Genomic DNA, 7,647 nt, shown 5'->3' with positions numbered 1-7,647 from the left:
TCTGTTGAATGCTGATTTTACTCATAAATAAACGATTACTTTCTGATTGATGTTAAGATACATATGTTTTTTTGAATTCAGTTGATTTTTTATCTTGATTTTTGTTGTTGAGTTCAATTGATTTTTAGTGGATGATATAGAGATAAGGGTGGAATGATGGAGGTAAGGGGTTCTATGGATGGATGGGGTTATGGTGGAGGTTCAAGATGGGTGATAATGGAGGTTAAAGTGGGATGAAGAAGATGATGATGTTGTGATAGTTGGGTGAAGAAGATGAGGGGTAAAATGGTCATTTTTTATAAGTTAGTACATTCAGGCACATGTACAATCAAGTAACATGGTTTCTTAATTCTTATTCAGTCAAGATTTTTTACCCAGACAGTCAGCATTTTATCAACCAACAACTATCACAGGACATTAATAATAAAAAAAAGGATTATATTAGGCTATAAAGATAATTAGCTCATAAATGATTAACCCCAAAAAGGCTAATCTTACTCGATGTATGAAACAAAAAAAAATAAATAGAAAATATTATATTTAACTAGTAAGTAACCCATGCTCCGCAGGTGGATTGAGTCAATAATACGCAAAAAATGCATAGCATTTCAAACCAAAGTAGGGATGTGTTGAAAAAGATACGGTGTTGGTCTTGGACAGAATCTCAAAAGTAAAGAATCTATATGGATATTTTATATTTTTGTTCATACAATGAATGTTGGTATAGAGGCATAATGATGGACTATGACAACCTACTTTCACATTCTTATCTTATCAGGACGTCATACTTTTTAAAAAATTTAATTAAACATAAAAGGCATTTAACCTTCAGTCCATTAATGATCAATGATCAGCTTTTCTAGCTCCACATCAAAGTATACAATCTTTCTGCCATAAATCAAGAGCCTCTAAAGTGTTCAAGGAGGATCTAGCAAAATCATGATGTTGTTTATACTTTAAGTTGAATGTTCATATCATTATAAATGAAACTGTAACACTCTACTAATATTTAATCCCTTGATCATTTGTGCAAATATGAAATCTTTCAGAAATGTCTCACACTCACACGGTGCAAGAAATGTATTTGGTTCTACATGATGGAATATAATACTTTTGATCAGCCCCCATTAAAAAAAATAAAAATTAGCTGAGTGCAAGGCTCCTTTAATAAAAGACTATTTTGAAGCTCCAAACCTCTTTAGTCAGAAGATCAAGGGGGTTATTTCCATGCCAAGGAGTTCCATCCTACATAGACCAGCCTTCTTCTGACATCTTTTGGGCTTTTGCTACAAGTGCATTTATTCAAACTTTAAATTTTTCGTATTCTCTCTGCCATAAAAGGGTATTTTAGGTATTTGGAAAAACCTTGGAATAAAACATAAAAACATAAAAGTTGTAAAACTCACCTTCATTGCTCTACGTTCTTTGACCAAATAAGGTTGAATCTTGTCCTTCAAGTAATCTATCTTTTGATCAAAATAAAACTCAGGGGCTCTAGACTCGATGCTATGTTTCTTGCAGAATGGGACCCACTTTTTTGCAAACCCTGTTGTCTCAGAAAGAGACTCAAATTTAAGCATAGCAGAACCATCATCAGATACATAGCAGGAGAATTTGTCAACATGATACTCCATATAAAGAATTTGCAGTGATGAGAGGAGGCTCTTTTAATGGATCCACTATACACACAAAAACATCTATAGGTGCCAATTGTGAAGGTTGTCCTTCACTATCAAACCTACAAAAGGACAAACTTTCGTTATTGAAACTAAAATTACCTAATTGCCCATGATGATGGCTACAAATGAAATTACATTGCTATTTTGTTGCAATTAGACTAAGAAATGTTTTTGTGAGTATTGTGGATCCACTAAAAGGTTATACCTCCAATTATCCTTTGTGAGATAAATTAATGGTTTAACTAAAAGTTACCCTTGCAATGTGATTTATATAACTGGCACTTCATTGAGCCTTAGTTGGTATTTCTAAAAGCAACACAACTCATGAAGATAACGTTTTATAAAGTCATCTTCCTTGGAATATTAACCAAACCCACATACTCTTTTTTTTAGTCTGATTACATAATCAAGATAATTTTCATCATATAATCCGAAGCAATTTACTAAAAAATCTCATTTTTCTGTCTAATTAATTTGTTTCGTTTTTTTAATATGGCGGCTTGGAGGTATAACCTATGTGATTGATTCATATAACTAATAAATTTTTTTTTTAGTATTTTAATCGCCAAAACTTTTGAGCAGCTTCACTTCTTCTTAGTCATTTTGGTAGCCATTCATACCCTATTGCCTAAATAATTCACTCACAAATACAAGTTATGCTTATATAAAGATCAAAACACGCTAAATAAATTGAATTATGCTTGTTAAAATAGTAAAAAAAAAATGTATGCTTAAGATACATTGGAAAAATGGGTGTGGATAGAGACAACTTAAGCAATAGTAAATGTGGCAATTTCTAGGATTTTCAAGATTGACCTTGAGGAATTTTAGCTTCAAATTTCAGTAAATTTTTTATCAATATTCATTAAAGATAAAACCAATGCATACATAAAACTAAAAAAATCTTACATATGCATCAGCCATATATCTGAATTTCATAAATTATATCTCATCAAACGTGGAATATGTTTTCTTCCATAAAGAGCAACAATAAATATCTATATCATATTCATATACTATATTTTAAAAACTTACCCTAGTTGACCTCCAATTGTCGAGAATCACCTGTGGACATATTTATGGGTGCCTTTAGAATGGATAGGTGCAATGTAATATTCTCCTGTGAATCAAAAGAGCACATGGATCTTCTTAATGCTCGCATAAGTGCAAGAATTCATTAGCATAAAAAAATACCACATTATTATGATCCACATATGTAATGAAGTAACGATGTAGATATATTAAGGATAATTGGTTAACATAAACTTAGGCCTGATTTTACTTAAGGCACTCCCAATCACCAAAGCAGACATGTCTAATTTTACCTCCATCTTGTATGTGCTCCCTTCTACCCTTTCCTTCCAGTCCACATTCCCAAGCCCATATGAAGTCAAATCCTTCCAGTCGAGTATACACGAAGTCGAAGAACAGCCGACGATTTTCAGCAAAACGAAGGCTGTAAAGACCGACGGAAGGGCGTGGATAGGCGGAAGGGCGTCTGGAGCTTCGACGGTTCCACGGTGGCGAGCGATTCCAGAGCTTCAGACAAGCAAAGGTGATTTTGTATACATGCAGAGCGGTGGATCAAAAAGTATTGGTAAACGTAGCGGTGGAAGAGGAAGTGGTAAAGGGAAAGGAACGATAAAGTGTTCTAGGGCTGGAGAAGTCGATGAAATCAATGATGATATTTGAGGAAGAAGAAACGGGGTAGAGAAGTGGTGGAGTCGATGCTTTGGAAGGATTTCATTGGGCCGAAAAACGGTGAAACAAAAAATTGAAACGTGTGTTGACGATGAAGACGAAATTAGAGGAGAAAGTCGACACACTGGCCATTTACCAAGAGATCCAATATAATTACATAAAAGGACCCATTGTAAAGAGAAGACAGAAAACAAACGGAATTGACAATATAGACATAAAAAGAGAACCAATAATGTCAATCCCTTAGCCAGCTAAGGTGGTAGCTAAGGTAGGATAATTTTAATATATATATATATATATATATATATATATATATATATATATATATATATATATATATATATATATATATATATATATATATATATATATATATATATATATATATATATATATATATATATACTAGGTGAATGTCCGCGCGTTGCGCAGAAACACCTATATGGTTGAAGTATTTTTAAATATAATAATAACGTTGTTATTAAATTTGACATAATAATTTGTATATACTAAATTGATATGATATATTGATGATTTTGAATTATATGATAATATATACATTTATTATAACTTCATAATCTTAATCGTTTGAATGACTTCTATCTGCGAGTTACATATGAATAAAATTAAATATAATATATGATTTGATGTTACGTATAGTTGTTTTTATTATTAATTAATTTTTTAAAATTTATTTGCTTAAGTTTTAACTTCTATCATTATAATTATTTAAAACATCAAACATTGTTTTTTTTTATTTTAAAGCTAACAATATAATCATTTATATAGATTTGTTTTTAACTATTGTTATTGTAAGTTATTTTAAGCTACTTATTTGGAAACTTTTAACGATTATACAAATATATTTAAGAAATATTTTAGTTAAATTGAAATTAGAATTTAGTTTTTGCTTTTATCACTACAATTTATCACTTTTAACTATTTACAAAATATTCTTTAGTTTTTTTAAATGGAACTGAAATTTATATTTTAGTTGACATTGTAATGGGCAGAAACACCTATATAGTTGAAGTCTTTACAAATATATATTTTTTAAAATATAACACTAACATTGTTGTTAAATTTGATATAATAATTTGTATATTAATTTGATATAATATATTGATTATTTTGAATTATATGATAATATATAAATCTATTATAACGTCATAATCTCAATCATTTGAATGACTTCTACTCGCGAGTTACGCATCAATAAAATTAAATATTATATATGGTTTAATATTATTTATAGTTGTTATTTTTAACTAATTTTTTAAATTTTATTTGCTTAATGTTTTAATTTCTATCATTATAATTAATTAAAACATCAAACATTATTTTTTGATTTTAAAGGTAACAATATAATCATTTATATAGAGTTATTTTTTAACTGTCGTTATTATAAGTTATTTAAGTACTTATTTGAAATTTTTAACGATTATATAAATATATTTAGGAAATATTTTAGTTAAACTGATATTACAATTTAGTTTTTGTATTTATCACTATAATTTATCACTCTTAACTATTCACAAAATATTATTTGGTTTTTTTAGTGGAACTGAAATTTATATTTAAGTTGACACTGTAATGTTATATTTAAATTAACAATTTAAGTATTTTGTCAAAACTATTCAAAAATTGTAGCTTTTAACTGATAATGGTTTACATGCAACAACATTTCAAATCTAATAAATTAAGTATAATATGTTAAAATTTAAAGACATAACTTTATAAGAAGAAGTAAATATATTATTTTAAAATTGAAATTTAGTCTATTTATGATTACACTTTAGATTTGATATCTATTTAACCTTATTAACCAACTTGCAATCATTATTAGAAAGACACTACAATTTATCACTTTTAACTATTTATAAAATAATCTTTGGATTGTTTAAGTTAAATAAAATTTATATTTAAGTTGAGCCAATAATGTTATATTTTAATTAATATTTTAAGTATTTTATACCAATTATTCAAAAATTATACCTTTAAAATGATAATGGTTTACATCCAACAATATATTAAAACTAATAAATTAAGTATTATATGTTAAAAGCTAAAAAACATAATTTTATAAGTAGAATTAAAGATATTATTTTAATATTGAAATTTAGTTTATATATGAATACACTTTAGATTTGATATTTATTTAACCTAATTACCAAATTATAATTATTATTATAAGGAAATTGAAAAGTCATGAGAGTTTCAAATGAATGTGGTGAAAGGAAAAAAGAATGGGGGTTTCAAATACATGAGATTTAAAAAAAAATATTAGCTTTATAAGTATGTATGATTTTGTGTATATGGATTTATACGGGTGTATCTAACACGTTCGACACAACATATAAACAATAGCTATTTGTTTAATTACGATTAGTGGAAGAAAAGAAACATAGCAAGTTTGTGTATTTTCATATTGTTTTCTGTGGAAAAAATTGCAAGAATGGTCCCTGAGTTATGTCATAACTCGTAAGTTTGGTTTGAAAAGGTTTGGACTCGTGCTAGTGGTCCAATACTTTGGTTTTGTTGCGAGTTCGATCCAATTTACTTTGAATTTTTTTTAAATGACATATTTGCCCTTATTAATTTCATTTTCTATTTTTTGAGTTTATTATATTTCTAATTTAAAATTAAACAAAAAAAAAATTTTAAAAATGTGTTATCAGTACCCTCATCCCTCCCTCCGGTAAACATCACCACCACCACCGGTCACCATCTCTCTCTCTCTCTCTGTCTCTCTCTCTCTCTCTCCCCCTCACACACACACAAGAACACCTCCGATTGGAACTCTCACCATCATGTTATTTGTTCTTTGGCGATGGAAACATATATGCAAAGGAGGGTTTGCTTCGAGCTAGGGATTATTGAGGAATGATTGAGTCGGAGCAGAAGATGAACGGCAACAGGCAGCGATAGGGTTTTGTCGGTTTTTCCCTTCCAAATCTTGAAACCAACAAGGAACTCTGAAGTTGTAATGAAGTTGTCGGTTATAGCTAAAGGTCTTCGTCGAATGAGCGAGGGGTTCAGATGATGGTGTCCTACACACCGGCCTAGTGGCGACAAAGATCTTGGTTTGTTCGTGGCGGCGTTAGGTTTTCTGACAAAGTCGACATTGGAGAAGTAAAGAGACGAAGTCGGCGTCAAGATTTGTAAATACCACCACCACTCGATTAGGGTTTTCTGATGATGATGGGTGAAGTCGACGGTGCATGGCTGGTCAACGGTGTCGCTGTGAGAAACAAACTGACAACTTCCAGCAGATGTTTATGGTTTCCAATAAGATCATGGTGGTTCTCGGCAATAATGGGTGGTTTTCGGCAAGAATGGTGGTTGTGGCGGTGATTTTTAGTGACATAGTGGAGTAAGAGAGATTGGTTGTATGTATGTTAAAGAGATAGTTGGTGGGTAGGTGTGGTAGTACGGTTGGGTTTTATTTTTATTTTTATTTTCTTGTTTTTTTTTTTTAAATCTGAAAATTAGAAAAATAAATAATAAAAAGAGAAAATCATATTAATAGGGTTAAATTCGTCATTATAAAAAGTTTTAAAATTTGTGGGTCAAACTCGCAACAAAATCAAACTTTTGAATCACTGGCGCGAGTCCAAACCTCTTTAGACCAAACTTGCAAGTTGTAACATAACACAAGGATCATTCTTGTAATTTTGTCTTTTTGCATTGTCACATTATTATTATTTTGTTGGCACCGTGAAATGTTTTCTTTAGCATATCTTAGGTGTGGTAGTTCCTTAGCACACTTGATATATTTTTGATTTTTTTCAAACTTAAATAAATTATATTTTTTTAAAACAAAAATATTTTATATTAAATAAAAAATATACAATAGATTAAAACTTAAAATACAACTTAACAAATTAAAACATGGCTTAATATTTAGAAAACACGGCTTAATAAATATAAAAAAACACATCATAACTAAAGCAACGGTTATTCATCCGAAAACTGGCATTCCAATTCATCTTTCGGTGACATATGAAGATCAAGATTGTTAATCGTCCAAAGATGATCGGTCAAATGGTGACGAAGATCGGAATGGATTATTGCATTGTTGACTATTATCATTCTCCGTGCCCATTCTTGACCACCATATTCTAGCGGTTTTGTCTTGGGGATGACATGATTCTCATTATAGACACATACTGTGTTTCCTTCATGTTCTAGTATCATATTGTGTAATATGATACACATTTACATCACCTCTATCATGGTTTTTACATCACGAAACAATGATGTTGGT

At 29.8% G+C, this 7,647-nt stretch overlaps 1 pseudogene; it reads right to left on the bottom strand.

Moving 5' to 3' along the window:
- Nucleotides 1–876: 876 nt before the first annotated feature.
- On the bottom strand, nucleotides 877–2,878 carry LOC111892651 (probable cellulose synthase A catalytic subunit 1 [UDP-forming]; annotated as a pseudogene).
- Nucleotides 2,879–7,647: the final 4,769 nt, after the last annotated feature.

The sequence above is a fragment of the Lactuca sativa genome, chromosome 5 (genome assembly GCF_002870075.4).
Source record: "Lactuca sativa cultivar Salinas chromosome 5, Lsat_Salinas_v11, whole genome shotgun sequence".
Classification (NCBI taxonomy): domain Eukaryota; kingdom Viridiplantae; phylum Streptophyta; class Magnoliopsida; order Asterales; family Asteraceae; genus Lactuca; species Lactuca sativa.
The sequence above is the reverse complement of the archived record's forward strand: the minus strand, read 5'-3'. Positions and strand labels throughout refer to the sequence as shown.